Source organism: Marmota marmota, unplaced genomic scaffold, assembly GCF_001458135.2.
Source record: "Marmota marmota marmota unplaced genomic scaffold, marMar, whole genome shotgun sequence".
NCBI classification, from domain to species: domain Eukaryota; kingdom Metazoa; phylum Chordata; class Mammalia; order Rodentia; family Sciuridae; genus Marmota; species Marmota marmota.
In genome coordinates, this window is record NW_025999946.1 from 171,490 (window position 1) to 187,819 (window position 16,330).

The window sequence follows — 16,330 nt, forward strand, 5'->3', positions numbered from 1 at the left end:
CTGGGTGGAGACAGGGTGGCAGAGTCTCATTCCAGGCCACGCAACCTGAGCGTCACCAAAATGGCTCCTGACACCCGACCACAGATGCTTGCCAGTCTTTCTACAACCCCCACTTACTCCTCCCACACCCTCAGCCAGTTCCCCCACTTCACACAGCCCATGATCCCCCATCAAGAGCCGCAAAAGTCACAGGACTGTCACGAGAGACTTCTCTATTCTGCTAAATGAAATTTCCCCACAGCCCACACAACTCTGTTATCATCTAACACTGCTACTGGGCCGTGACAGTGACATACAGGGTCTGGAGTCCAAACACAGTGACTCCAATTCTAGCTCAATCCCTCACTGGCTGTGTGATCTTGGGCACACTGCTGGACCTCTCTGAGCCTTTCTCCTCACCTGCAAAATAGGGGAAAACACATCCATCTTACTCTGGCTGTGGGGATTCAGGTACTAATTAATTTCATATATAAAGCTACTCCCCATGATAGCTGATTAGCATTTGGTAGGCACTATATGTTAATAATCTTAACTCATTCCTTAAAAAGCATTAGCTTGGGAACCAAGGTCTAGGTTCTAACTGTGCCCCTAGCTGTATGACCCTCCCTGGGCAACTTAACCTCTCTGAAACTCCATGCTTTCTGCCTAGAAATGACTTAGTCCACTTACCTTGGATTACTATGATGATTAAATGTAGTAATAAGAATGAACTTTGTAAAGTACTGGAATAGCTATCTTCCCTGTGACCAGCTTGCCAAGTGCCATTCTCTCCCAAGTGGCCAAAGAGGACAGGCTGTGACATTTGGAGAGGAAAAAAAGGATCAGAGATCCCAAGTGTCTGCCCTCCAGTTGACCAATCCATGCAGTGAGGGCCATACCGAACCAACTGCTAAGGTCACAGGGCCTCAGGACCACGTTGGTCAGGAAGGGTAGAGGGGAGGGCTTCCCAAAGCCTGAGATGAAGCCACCATCGGGTTCCACATTTGGAAAAAACACAGATGGTCCACACCCTGGTCCCCAGAACCCAAGAACATGTGACCCTACTACTGGCAAAAGGGACCATCCAGATGGGATGAAGGCCACCAGCCATGTGCGGGAAGGATCCTAGACTACCCAGGTGAACCAGCCAGTTCCAGGAGTCCTTCAGGTGGGGTGCATCAAACAGGCATGAGGAGGCTCCTGGGAGGAAGAGGCCCTGGCCAAGGGGGCGCCCCTGAGGAGGAAGGGGCCCTGACCAAGGGGGTACCCCTGAGGAGGAAGGGGCCCTGGCCAAGGTGGCGCCCCTGGGGAGGAAGGGGCCCCGGCAAAGGAATGCAGACACCACTGAGGCAGAGAAGGAGAGGACACAGAGCCCTGGAGCCTCAGCCCTGACCGACGGCAGCATTGTCACCAGACTATGGGAAGAACTGTAAGATGAGAAAGTCACAGGGTTAAATGGTCAGCTGGCGTGGGAAACCCTGGGGGCTCCTCAAGCAGCTGACTGCACCACTACAGATGCCCTGTAATCCCACTGTCATTCCCAAAGGCAACGGGAGCCTCAAATGGATACCTGAGCACCCACAGTCATAGCAGCATTATTCACAGTAACCAAGGTGGCAGCAACGTGAATGTCCCTGGATGGAACAAAATGTTCCAGAGACCCACGATGTGGAATACTACTCAGCCCTCGAAAGAGAGGAAGTTCTGACACCTGCTAGCACCTAGATGAACCTTAAGCACATCATGCCAAGTGAAATAAGCAGTCACAGAGGCGAATTATCACAGGGTTCCCTTTATACGAGGCATCTAGAGTGGTGGAAGTCATAGACAGGAAGGCGCATCTTGAGGCCAGAGGCCAGAGAGAGGAGTGAGCATAGTCAGTTTGGGAAGAAGAAAAAGTCCTGGAGGCGGATGACTGTGACAGCCGTATGACCCTGTGAATGTATTTAATGCCACTGAACCTCACACCTAAAAATGGTTTAGAGTGTCAATTTGAGGTTGTGTATAATTTTTCATAAAAAGTCACATGGCTGTAAGCCACAAGTTTGTAATAATCGGTTACCGTAGGAAAAGAAAACTCATTTATTCAGTGACCATTCCTCGTCTCTGTCCCCCAGAGCCTTCCATGGGGTTCTTGAAGCGGCCTCTGCCCTGTGTGAGAGACGGCCATAAACCAGCCTGCCTCGCTCAGCGGCCTTCCGTGATGAGGAAGCATTAAACCACCAGACCACAAAACAGCACTCCCCAATGAAGAGGGACCAGGTGCTCGCTCTCCCATGCATCTGGGGAAAGGCTCAACAAAGGTTTGCTCACTTGTATTATAGGTCAAACCGGTCGCCATGGTTGCCATGGTCACCCTGGTCACCATGAGTCACCATGGAGAGATGGCCCTAGGATAGTTTCCGTGTGGCTAAGCAAGACACACCCGGGCAGCAATGCAAATGCTCTGAAGGAGGGCGAGGGTGACATGCCCGATGGGCCAATCATGCCCAGGAGAGGTGGGCAAGTCCAGTCCCACCCACCCACCTCCTCCTGATTCAGCAGGGAAACTGGCGGCCAGGGAGGGGGACTGGCAGGCCAAGGTGATACAGCAAGATCCTAGGGGGGCTGCCCCAGAGCCTCCTGCCTCCCATGTCAAGAGCTCGGCATCCCAAAGGCAGGGCACGGCACAGCAAAGGGTGTCCAGGGGATGGAAGCCCCTTGCTCCAGGATGCTTCTTTTGGATCCTTCTGCAGAGGGGCTCTGCAGCCAGGGAGCTCTGGCCTGGCCCGCTGCCTGAGGCAATGTTGGGACAGAAGTTCAGGGCTGAGCAGATGAGTTCTGCAGTACCAGGAATGACAGCCTTCAGGAGAAACCAGAGGACGGGGAGGTGTCGTAAAATCCCGCCTCTTCCTGCCACCCCAACTATGGACCCTGAGCCTCTCACCAGCCTCCCCACTCCCTCTCCGTATTAACATACCAAGGATGCCAGAACATCGGGGAAGGTCTCCAGCAAGAAAGGGCTAGGCGAACACACAGGAAAAGGACCAGGGAACAGAAACGGTGACAGGCAGGAGAGGAAAACTACAATCAATATCCTCAGAGGCCTGAGGAAACACGGCCTCTACAAAACAAAAAGACGCTCAAACGTGGAACAATTAGCCAGCAGTAAAGTGCCTTCAGAAACTGAAGACAGAGCACTGAAATAAAATAGGCAACCGAAAGATTAAAGACCAAGTCAGGGAAAATTCAGAAAAACACCAGAAATACAAACAAAAAATCATACAGATCAAAAAAAGAATTAGAAAATGGCCAGGTGTGGTGGTACATGCCCGTAATCCCAGCTACTCAGGTGACTGAGGCAGGAGGATTGCAAAGATAGAGGCCAACCTGGGCAACTAACTGAAACCCTGCCTGAAAATAAACCTTTAAAAAGGGCCGTGATGCAGCTCAGTGGCACAGGGCTTGCTAGCACGCGTGAGGCCCTGCATTCAATCACCCAGCACTGGAAAAAAAAAAAAAATGATCAAAAATGAAAGGATGGAGTGAAAACAGAGGCGGGAAAATTATCAGTTAAAATACCAGTATGTTGATAAACACTGAAATAAACTTCCATATTGATTATTATATTTATTGCTACATTATAAAACGTTTTATAATTAAATACTGTGAAACCTAGTGGCAGTCCAATGGCTGGAGAAAGACCATCAGCAAAGCTTATCACTGTGAAATTTGAGAGAGGCAAAGAAAAGGCACTGAAATTTCTCAGGAAAAAAAATGGAAGGAGACCCTCAGGGTTATACAGTGGAGGGGGTAGAGAGAGAGGAGGGGAGGGGAGGGGAGAGGTGGGGAGGGGGGATGGTGGAGGATGGGAAAGGCAGCGGAGCACAACAGACACTAGTATGGCAATATGTAAATCAATGGATGTGTAACTGATGTGATTCTGCAATCTGTGTATGGGGTGAAGGTGGGAGTTCATAACCCACTTGAATCAACGTGTGGAATATGATATGTCAAGAAATTTGTAATGTTTTGAACAACCAACAATAAAAAATTAAAAAAAAAAAAAAAGGAACAAAGGTCTTTTGGGGGGAAGCAGAATGACACTAAACCTCTTAACAGCCACATTGGAAAGTAGAAGACAATGGAACAATGCCTTCACCATCCTGAATGAAGAGCTACTTTCAGCTTCTAATTCTATACCTGGCTAAATTATAGGCTGACGGAGAAAATGGAATAGACTTTTCCACAAGACTCAAAAACAAACCAAAATCCCCGACCTTTCATGCACTCTTTAGGAACTTCTAAAGCACTCCAGCAAAAGGAAAAGTTTTTTAAAAAGGAGAAAGAAATGAAATATATGGACCCCAGAAACATGGGGAATCTAGCATAGAAAACCAGCAGAAATTGTAAAAGGAAGTTCTCGAATGAGAGCTCATCAATAGACCTGGGGACAACTTGTCTAATATGGAGCAATAGATACGCAGAACACTGAGTCAAAAAAAAAAAAAAAAAAACGAGGAAAACTATTCACTTCAGGAATAAGGAAAAACGAGGGTTTGAACTCCTGAATGTCTAACCACAGTGGATTAGTTGGCACAACACTGACCAATATAATTTATGGTCAATAATATGTATTGATTCTTATGAATCCAAACAGGAAGTCAACATACAATGTCTAAGAAATTAAGAAACAGTAATAGGAACCTATTATTTAAAGATAAAGAGCTTCTTAAAGACGGGAAAACTGTGGAGAGTTAGAAAAAGGGAAGGACAACTGGTTTTATTATAGCCTTTCAGATCATTATATTTCATTTTTCTCATTTTTTTAATATTTATTTTTTAGTTGAAGACAATACCTTTACTTCACTTATATATTTTTATGTGGTGCTGAGGATCGAACCCAGGGTCTCACACGTGCAAAGCGAGCGCTCTACCACTGAGCCACATCCCCAGCCCATCATTTTTCTCATTTTTTAATTACAAAATATTTTATAGTATTTTGTGATTTTATAATATTTATGATATTTTACATACAACATGTGTATGAGTTAAAAGGCACAATAATAAAATAATAAAATCAGCACCCTTTATCATCTAGCCAATGAACAAATTACACCAGGCACATGGCGCACACCTGTAATCCCAGGACAGGAAGATAGTGAGTTCAAAGCCAGCCTCTGCAATGGCAAGGCACCAAGCAACTCAGTGAGACTCTGTCTCTAAATAAAATACAAAATAGGGCTGGGGATGTGGCTCAGTGGTTGAGTGCCCCTAAATTCAATCCCTGATACCAAAAACAAACAAACAAAAAATAGATTATTGTTATTATTGGTCATAGTAAAATCAACTACTTTGTGGAAAAAAAAATTAACTTTGAGGTTTTTTCTAAAAGTTGAAATACCTTTTGCTTCCAGTGTTGCTTTCTTCCAACAAGTCTCTGGGTGTTTTTGTTTTTAATCATCATCCACAGGGGTAGCTCTAAGGTTTATGGGTCATGAGATTTTGTATTCATTTAATTCATTCATTGAGAAAAGAAAATGAATGCAAAACACTTTGCTTTCTGCAAACTTTATAAAGCCAGATGACTTATGGACTCACTGACAGGGCCCTTCCCATAGCCTGGTTGGGGCCTGAGCATTCACAGTGCTGTGCCTAGTCACAGAGGCCCTTGGGGGGGGGGGGATAGACTCCCCAGGACAGAGGAGAACACAGTAGGGCCTCAGCCTGCAGCAGGTTTTCCCTCGGTTGGGAGGTAAGGCCTGTGCACTTCCAGAAAACACACAACAATACTCCAGAGAGGTTCCCAGGAGGTGCAGAACTAAGAAGTGAGAAAGGTGGTCTTGGGAGCAGAGCCAGGGGCGATGGGGAAACTGGCTTCTCTCTAAGCCTCTCCCAGGTTTCTCCGCCTCACCTATCTTGGTACCTGGGGTCCCACGAAGGTTTTGTGGTCACAACAGGAGGATTCTGTAACTCACACACAGTAATTTCCTTGGAGGGGGCTGGAGGACAGGGGTTACGAAAGACTGTGACTAAGATCTTTTGAAAAATGGAACAGCAGGGACAGGGGCACTCCAGGTAAGATGTGGCAAGCCACCTCACCTTCACAGGAAAGTATCACAGAAGTCTCAAAGCAGCTGAGGGCAGAGGGGTGAGGGTGAGAATGGAGTCTGCAGGCAGCAGGGAGGCCCTGAACTGCAGCCGCCCAGTCCTCAGGCCTGCTGGACCCAAGGGCCACAGGGCCGATGCCTTCCTGCCCTGCCTAGAAGCCTGGGAACCTCTCTTTCAAATGCCCCTGATCCAGGGCCCCTCTTCCAACTGTGGAAGAGCCCCTGCATGCTGGAAGCTGAAAGGAAACCCCTGGAGAACCCACAGGCCACAATGGAAAGAAAGATTCTCTCTTAGGGCCCGGGCATGGGCTGATGCCCTTCAGTTGGCATCCTGGGCTATGGCAAAGCAACCTGTACCAAGAGTTACACTGGGGCACTGAGAGATGGCAAGACAGGAGGCCCCCCCAAGGAATGTGTGTGACAGAAAGAAGAGCAGGAAATACATGCCCTTCACTCAGCCAAGCCCAGCAACTTCCATCTTTAAAGTTCTGTCTGGAAGACCCTGTGGCTTTCCCTCCTCTGGTCTCCTGGCCTTGCCTAAGGCTAGACAGAGTCCCACCTCCTCTAGTAAACCCACCTTGGTCTCCCCACCCACAATGAAGGCCCTTCCAGGAATCCCCCCAACACTTGGCCTAAAATGTCCTCCATTGTTCCAATCATGCTCCCCCTTTTCTCATTCCCAGGATGGGCATGACACACCCTGCATCACCTCATTAACCTATACAGCAATTCTGCTGGAGATGCATCATCACCTCATTTTATAAGCAAAAGACCTAGGGCTCAGCAAGGAACCTAGCTAGCGCTCAAAGGTCACACCCCAGTGAGGTCGGAGCCAGGACTCCTTTTTCTAAGCCTTCCAGTGAGACAGGCAATGCTGTAGGCCTCAGGACAGGCCTCTCCTCTCCGTTCCCCACCACCAGGCACGAGGCTGGCACCATGAGGTCCTCCATACACAGAATCCCACCAGGAACACCTGTACCCTGACCATTGTATCCTGACTCATCTCTTCCACACCCAGGTGGCACCTGTTCGGGCTGCCTGTGTCTGGTGTGTAGGCTTCAGGAATTCTGGGGGCAGGGAAGACACATTAGGACATTTCCCTCTCCCTCCTACCCCCAAGCAGGATGTGAGGTGAGAGGGCGTATGAGTGTCCCTAACTGTAGGGCAGGGGCTACAGAGCCCCAGGCCTTGCTCTGGTGGGTCACAGGTAATATTAAGTCACCAAGGCAAGCCAGAGAGCCCCAGGGCAGCATTTCACCAACAAGGACCCTATTTTCCCAGGCACTACAAAAAAAGCCTACAGAAGGTGCTGTCAAGCATTCAGCTCCCACCTACACATCAGGAATTAAAAACAATAGTGTCTCTGTCAATCATTAGCCAGGCTGTGCTTCAGACTCTGCCCTCCCAAGGCTGGCACCTGGGGCAGCCCAGCCTGGAGAAATTCAAGGCAAAGCAGGCCAGGAATGGCCTCGGGTAGTCACCATGGTGACCAACAGCCCAAACCTGAGCCAGCAGGTTCTGAAAGACACTTTTTTTTTTTTTTTTTTTTAAAGAGAGAGAGAGACAGAGAGAGAGAGACAGAGAGTTTTTTAATATTTATTTTTTAGTTTTCGGCGGACACAACATCTTTGTTTGTATGTGGTGCTGAGGATCGAACCCGGGCCGCACGCATGCCAGGCGAGCGCGCTACCGCTTGAGCCACATCCCCAGCCCTGAAAGACACTTTTTAGAAATAAAAACTCAATGCCCAGTGCTCGGGCATTTGGAGTATAGAGGAATCCTTAGGGACAGAGCTGCCTCGCACACACTGCCTGCCAGCTTGCCACTGCCACCAAACATGGGTCCCACTTCCTAACCTGAGGAATACGGGCTCTGCCAATGGCAAGGCTGATAAACACAGGAACAGCTTCAAATGAAGGAGAGCAGTGGGTGATGTTCTGGAAACTTCTGATTGCCTCCCCTCAACCATCTGCCCCTGCTTGCTTTAGTAACAGAATACTTGCTGTAGCCTGGCACACAGAAGCCCGAGTAAGGACCACGTCCCCAGCCTCCCTACCAGCTCGGCAGGGCCCTATCTGTAGCTGTCTTGGGCCACAAGGGGGGCACCTAGATAGTGCTACCCTAAGCGTGACCCCCACACTGGCAGCATCGGCACATCCCGGGCCTACTAGAAGCTAATTCTCAGGCCCCATCAGAGATTCCCAGATCAGAACCCTTAGGTCTTGGGAAACTGGGGTTTTTGTTTGTTTCTTGGGTTATTTTTGTTTGTTTGTTTTGTAGAACTGGAGATGGAACCAAGGCTTTGAGCATGCGATGCTCGTTAAGCAAGCCACCTCTGAGCTACACTCAGCACTTTTTATTTTGAGCCTGGGTCTCACTAAAAGGAAACTGCTAAGTTTCTCACTAAAAGGAAACATGTTGCTCAAGTCTGAGAAGCACAGACTGGAGGATGCCAGGAGCAACATGACACAAGGGGCCTGGTGCCTGGAAACCTCAGGGAACAGATTCTTGGAGCCTGGCTCTGGTTTCTAAAGGCGGGGGAGGGGCTCCCTCACATCACAGCCAAACCCAAATCCTAATCCAGCTGGGCTGGGGAGGAGGGATGCAAAGAAACTCAGCCACCAAGCAAAGATCAGAGGAGAGAACAGCCTCCCAGGGTACTAAGTAACGAAGACACAAGGAATAAAGTCAAGCATAACCCCCATGTGAGCAGTCCAAGTCCTCCGTCAAAGATGGAAAGCACCAAGTCAGGTTTGCTGCTGCCATCGGCCATCCTCTCTCCTGCCATGTGCTGATTATAAGAAAAACAAATTTTTAAGTGAGAAGGATTCAAAATCAAAGGCTGATCAAAGGAAAATGGAAAGAAAAAATTGAGGTGGAAGTATTAATATTAAAAGTAAGTTGAGGCCAGGTGCAAGTGATGCTCACCTGTAATCCCAGCAGCTCAGGAGGCTGAGGCAGGAGGATTGCGAATTCAAAGCCAGCCTCTGAAACTCAGGGAGGTGCTAAGCAACTCAGCAAGACCTTGCCTCTAAATAAAACACCAAAAAAAGTGGGATGTGGCTTATGGTTGAGTATCCCTGGGTTCAATCCTTGATACCAAAAAACTAAAAAATAAATAAGTTGAGGACTTTTTGATAACCCTAACTCAGCAGGCCAAGGACTTCTTTTCAGTCGTTTGCCTTTATTTGGAAACAGAGGACTTGGAAAACCACTAAGCTCTGAAGGTCCAACAAAGCTGAGATGACTCCGGTCGGTTGAGACTGTTTAAGAAACCTGAAGCACACTAAAGTCTGAATGTCTATATGGGACGTCTGTCCCTCACAAATTCTTGCATATTCACTGCTTCAAAACAGCTGGACACAGGAGCACACACCTGTAATCCCAGAGGCTCAGGAGGCTGAGGCAGGAGGATCACCAAAAGCAAGGCACTAAGCAACTCAGTGAGACCCTGTCTCTAAATAAAAATACAAAATAGGGCTGAGATTTGGCTCAGTGGCCAAGTGCCCCTGTGTGCAATCTCCAGTACTCCCCTGGCCCAAGTAAAAGAACAAAGACAACCCATCTCGCTGCCTCAAAGGAGGACGGAAATATCAAGTACAAGTGAGAGCTGCCCAAATCCTTGAACCTAAGGAAGGGGCCTGAGCAGCAAAGGGAGAGAAGAGGTTCTGCCATGGTTTGAAGATGGTTTGTCCCTAACAGGTTCACATGTGGTGCTAAGGTTAACAGTATTGAGAGGTGACGGGACCTTTTAAGAAGTGGGGCCTAGAGGGAAGTGACTAGATCAGGTGACTGGATTAGTTACTGCGAGAATTGGTTGTTATAAAACAGATCAGCCTCTTTTATCCACTCTCTCCCCCATGCATACCTCCTCTTTGCACATGCTTGCTTTTTCTCTGCCATATTGTGACACAGCCTGAGGCCCTCAGCAGAAGCCAAGCAGATGCCATGCCATGCTCTTGGAACTATAAAATTGTGAGCTAAATAAACTTCTTTACAAAATTCTAGCCTCAGGTATTTTGTTATAGTAACAGAACAGACTAGGACACATCAATAGAGGTTGCAGGCAATTCTCATCTTAATTCCTCCTAAAAGCCTGGCAGACCACTGGGACAGCCATGAAGGGGAGCCCATGACTATAAGCAAGACCTTATCACCAACTACTCCACATGAAGAGCAGACAGGGTTTGAATGCCTTCCCACTGATATCTGCCTCTCAATTTCTGGCCCTTAATGTCTTATAAAGTGTACTTACTTATTAATTTTAGGACTGTAAAGAAAAGGGATTCTCCCAGATCCTTGCCTGAACATTCTCCCCAAACAGATGATGAAATTTAAGGTCAAAAGACCAAAATCATTAAATAAGCAAAAAATTGAAACAAGGTATGATCCACAAGGTAAGCATGATAAACCTGTAAGCACCAAACATGAAAGCCAAGTTCACAGAGCTGGGATTCCCACCAACACAAATAGAGCTTGGCTTAGAAAAAATTATAGTGAGAATTTTTTATACATTGCTCAGAATTTGACAGATGGACAAGCACAGCCATAAAGAGCAAGATCAAGTTAAAAGACATTTCTAAAGTCTGTGTCCCTCAGAGAATACAGATCTTCTTCTTTCAAGTTCACCACACACTTTAATATGGATGGTATAGTTCGCCACAAAGGAAATTTAATAAAGTCCCATAAGAAGAGAATTTTTGCAGATCACATTCACTAACCCAATAAAACTAGCACTCAACAATCAGACAGCATGATACTCTCCATAACACGATCCACTTGGAAATTCAGGATCCTACCTGCTAAATAATTCTCAGACCAAAAGTGATTTAGAAAGGGACCAGAAACTATTGGAAAAATGAGCACTTTCTTCTAAAGCCCACCAGCTACAACTATACTCAAGGAAGATGTTGAACATTATATGCTTTTTAGATTAAAAGACCAAAAATAAATGAAATCATTTAGATAGTAAAAGTAGAGCAACAAAACAATACAAGTAAGAAGAAATGGACAAAGGCCGAAGTTAATAGTCAATGAATAGGGGGGAAAAAAAGCAGAAAGAATAAAAAATTAACGTAATGATACATTTAAATTCCAGCACATCCTGTTAGAATCCCATTCATAACATATAATAAGAACACACCACAAGGCTTGCAGTCTGGCCTCGATTTGGGAAATAGCGTTAAAAACACCAACTCTTCCTAAGTAAACACACTGGGAACATTCCAAGCAGGGAGGATCCTTCTGGGTTGTTTACTCCAATACTGATTCAAGTCAATAAAAACAGTAAATGAGGGGCTGGGGATGTGGCTCAAGTGGTAGCGCGCTCACCTGGCATGCGCAGGGCGCTGGGTTCGACCCTCAACACCACATAAAAATAAAGATGTTGTGTCTGCTGAGAACTAAAAAATAAATATTGAAAAATTCTCTCTCTCTCTCTCTCTCTCTCTCTCTCTCTCTCTCTCTTTAAAAAAAAAAAAAACAGTAAATGATCTCAGTACCCTCAGTGAGGGCAAGGTTGAATAAATTATGGTAATTCCGTACTATAGAACATTCCACAGCTGCTGACCTGGCGTCCCAGGAACCCAGAGCTACTGTCAGCAATAAACAAGTCACACACATAAGATAGAGAATAAGTTGCACAGCACAAATTCAGTTTGTGAACGGAGCAAAACTTTGTGGGTGCCCATGACGCAGGGGCAGGAAGAGAGAAGGGAGCGATCCAGGCTGCTGACAGCCACATGCCAACTCCTCGGTGAGTTGAGGAGGCAGAATCAACTCTCTGTGCTAGCCCACCTTTCACAATCTACCTATACCCACACCCCAGGATGCTCACCTCCTCTTTCCCTCACCCATTCATTCCAATCTGGCCTTTATTCCCATAGTCCCACCAAAACAGCAGCTGCTAAGACTACCGCCACTGACAATGGCAGCAATGCCACCACTGTCCACTTGCTCCTACTGAAGCAGGCTCACCTGGTTCCTGTGTTACAGGTCTACCTGGCTCTCAGGTCCCCTCTCAGGCTGCTCTCTCTTGCCATCTCCAGTACAGGCTCATCTTCCTTTAGTTGGCCGTTAGAGTTCAATATCACTGTGTCCTTGACTTCAAATATAAATATAACCTAGACAAAAACATCTCTCTGGCCCAGGCACCTCCTGAGCCCCAGACCCACCAGCCTACTTGGTGTCTCAGAGGCACCCTGAACACAGCACGGCCCAAACTGATTCAAACCTCCCCTGCTGCAAGCTGGGTTCTCACCCAGCACCCAGCTTTGGGGACATCCAGAAGGATGAGTACATAGGTGGGAGGCAGGGGCCTCTCCTTCTGTGGATATAGCACAAGCCCAGGCAAGTGGGGATTCACTAATGACTAGTTCAATAGAAACGTGCCTATCACCTAGTCGTAAAAATAGCCATGACCTTTGTGGTGGACACAACAAGCTCACATGTGCTATCACCAGCTGGCCCCAAGCTCCCCCCACCCCAGAGTACCACGCCCCTGGCCTCCCAGTAAGCAGCCTCCAGCTTCTCTGGCCTCACCCAGAATGCTCTCTCCCCACTGTCCTCCAAGCCAGCTGCCCCCTGCCCCAGGGGTGAGGGGGAGGGGACTCTGATTCCCTCCTTAATCACCTGTTTCTTTTCTGCTTAGCAGTGAAATCCTCAGGAGCATAAGCTCCCAGAAAACCAGACACCAAGCGTCAGGCTTCATCAGCACACACTGGTGCCCTAGCTTTTGGCTGTAACACACCCACTATATCAACAAGGTCACTGCCACTCCCTGACTGATCTCAAACCTCTTCTGCAAACCTCTTGTTATCTGATTCTCCACTTGAGGCAGCAGTTTGTCATCCAGAACACTGGGGCCATGTGGCTAAATGGCTTGTCCCAGGTTATCCAGCCCAGAAGAGAACTCTGTCCCCTAATTCCTTGGTTCCATTACTTTCTCACATCAGCAGGGGCAGGGCCAGCTGGGGCTCTGGTCACTACCCAGGCTGTAGGATCATCCCTATAACAAACAACATGTATTGCAGGGGTTAGGGCCAGTAAGTCTACTGTGGAATGGTGTCAGTGATTATGAGACAGTTCCATAAGGAATTCAACAACTCCTTTTACAAACATGAACTCCCACCTATTGCTTCATTTACCCTAAGAACTTTCCTATCTAGATATGGTTCAAATTCCTGATGCTCTAGGAACAACGGAATCAGGGGGTGTTGTAAAGAAAAGCCCAGAGAGACCAGAGTCTGCTCCCCTGACTGCAAAGCACACTCACACCAAACTCCCCCAGGACTCCCTGTGCGACCAACTGCCAGGAACTGCACCAGGTTTAAGAGGGAAGAAGGCAGTTAGGAAGAGAGGAAGCCAAACTCCTGGGTCCCTGAAGACTCAGAACTCAGCGTGAATTCCTGCCAGCACTGGTTCCTCTTCTCTGTTCTGCACAAAGTTCCTACTATCATCCCAACCTCCAGATTATTTTCCTGAGTCATATGACCAAAGCATCACTGTTCAATCATGTCCTTTTGGATAGAGTAACCAGGATGGACCCTTTCTGTTAACCTTGTCCTGGCTAAATAAAGGAGTCAAATGGTCAAAGTTGGCCTCTCAGCTTCTCTCCCACCTTTCAGTCTGGATTCCCTGCCAGCTCACCCTCCCTGCTTTTCTCTGCCTATTCTGTATATCCAGTACTTTAACCACAGAGAAACTACTTCCTTCCTGCTTCTCATTCAACTAATATTTCCTGAGCACCTAATAAGGCAAGGCCTATCCTGGGTGCTACCAGAGACCAAAAGATGAATCAGAAACACAGTCCCCACCCTCCAAAGACAGAACAGGGCAAGGGTAAGACACATGGTCATACAAATATTATCTACCACCAGGGCCAATGGCACATGCCTGTAATCCCAGCAACTCAAGAGGCTGAGGCAGGAGGTTGCAAGTTGAAGGCCAGTCTCAGCAACTTAGTGAAGCCCTGTTTCAAAATTTTTTAAAAAAAGGGGGGGTGGTAGGAATGTGACTCAGTGTTAAATGCCTCTGGGTTCAATATTCAGGACCAAAGAAATACTATGTACCAGACCAAATGAGAAGAGAACTCAGCGTGGATTCACTCAGTGTCAGAGGAGTAGAGGAGGAAAAGTGCAAGCCAGTCCTCTCCTGTCTGCTGGGGAGCAGGCATCTAATGACTAGTGAATAATGGGCAAAATCAGGGAAGGAGGGCATTCAAGAGAGCAGAGATGCATGAGCCAAGACAGGGAGGCAGATCAGAAAGGCAGTTCAACTTAGCTGAACCGTCCACTGCATGATGGCAATAATAGCTATTATTATATTATTCAACAGCACCTAGAACTGATTATTTCAGCTAGGCCCTACTTTGCACACTTTATGCCTGAGTGACACCTACCTGGAACACACAGGTCCAGTGCACCAGTTTCCACCTGTTCTGACCGGTCAGGACCTGAGCACTCTACAGTTGTTAAAAATATTAATTCACTGAATCCCCACAATAAGCCTGTGAGGTAGGAATTAGAATGATCTCCATTTTACAGATGAGAAAACCAAAGCACAGAGTCTAGAGAGATTTGGTAGGGGAGCAGGAGCCCAAGGTGGGCTAGTCATCAGATGCCTGCTCCTTTAAACTAACACAAGGCAAGGGCAATACCTCTTCTGGTCTCTCTTGTCAAGGAACACCTTGCAGCAGACAGTGCCCTGAGGGAAGGGGACCTGTTAATCCTGGAATCCCCAACAACTGAGTGCAGCAAGGAAGGAATGAAGGAACACAGTGAGTGCCAGGTGAGCAAGATAATCCGCCCTGCCCTGAAAGCCCTGCCCCGAAAGCCTGTAGTGTCTATTATGTGGGCAGGGCTGCAGGGACCGCACATGAAGGCCACTGGAAGGAGCAGAGGGGCAGGCTACCACGATAGTCAGGGTCTGCCCACAGATGCTCATCTCCCCAGAGAGGTCACAGTTTTGGAGGGCGAGGACACAAATGTCCTGGGGAGAACGTTCTCAGCTTCAGTTAGCTCTGGCTACCCTAGCTTTGCCCTTCAGTCTCCAAATGGGGAACTTCACTCTCTCCTTTAAACTAACAGAACCGCTTCTACCATTTTAAGCCTTCAGAGGGCTGGCTTGAGCCCCAGGGGAGAGGCAAGTCCAAGAATCCCTCCCGAAGTTGGGACAAGGACTGCGGGTTGTGGGGACAGCACCTAGGCTGGATCCCGCATTCTCTCACTTACTTGGGAGAGTGCCTTATAAATAAACTGCAACGGTGGCAGCTCCCAGGAATTGCGTCCTCCCAGTTCCGGAGGAAAGTTCCTGAAGGCAGCCTTCTCTACTGGCTCTCCACCGCACAAGCCCTGTCCGGAAGGGCACCCACACTCTGGAGAACTCAGTTGGAATCGCAGGGGCCGGGCCACCGGCCATCCCTCACACCAGCCAGTAGTCTTCTGGTCGCAGGTTCACGACCCTAAGCCCTACCAAGCCGAGGCACAGCTCCTGACCCGACTACGCCGCATAATCACGTGCGCCGACCTGGTTGGCGGGGGTGGGGGGTGGCTGGTGTACCCCCAACTCATTAGAAAGGCAACACCCTCCCCCTGCCGCGGCTGAGGGGACCCGGACCCACTCTGCCCCAGGCGGTGCAACCAGGAAGAGTGGGACCCACCCGGGACGCACGCGGGGCAGTTCTGGGCCTCCAGCAGGGGACGCAGCGCACTGCCGCCCCCCACCCCCCGCGCCCCAGACACCCGGCCAGCCCCGGACTCTCACCTGGCAGGGGGACACGGGCTGCAGCGGCTCTCTCTGCGAGCACCTGGGCTCTCCCTGGAGCTCCGTCCCACTCCTGCTCTCCGGCACTCCCGGGGATCCGCGGGCGCCGAGCCGCCTGGGCGGGGCAGGAGGAGGAGCCCACTAGGCGGAAAACTCCGCGGGCGCGGCAGTCCCCACGCGGCCGGGGGAGGAGACTCTCGGACAGTGGCCCCGCCCCCAGGTGAGGCCCAGGACGCGCAGCGGACGGAGAAAATGGCCTTTGCTATCTGGAGGAGGAAGCCTGGGCCCTCTCGAGGCCAGGACATGTCCTGGAGCCCGGCAGCTGCGCTCCTGACCCGATCCAGCCCCGCCCCGCACTGGTGTCCAAGAAGGAAAGCATTTCCCAAACCCCTCTTTAGCCCAGTATATGTCGTTAGTGCCTCTAAGAGGAAGAAAACTTTCTACATCAAAAAGGTCACACTCAAGGGCTGGCGTTGTGGCTCAATGGTAGAGTGCTCTCC

General features: G+C 48.8%; 1 protein-coding gene across 1 annotated transcript in view; it reads right to left on the reverse strand.

Annotated features, from left to right (window-relative positions):
* The window catches only part of Anxa11 (annexin A11), a 44,572-nt gene extending 28,591 nt beyond the window's left edge, over positions 1-15,981 (reverse strand). The window contains exon 1 of the mRNA XM_015504584.2: positions 15,831-15,981. The gene's annotated coding sequence lies outside the window, so the exon portion shown is untranslated. The remainder of the gene's footprint in view (positions 1-15,830) is intronic.
* Positions 15,982-16,330: the final 349 nt, after the last annotated feature.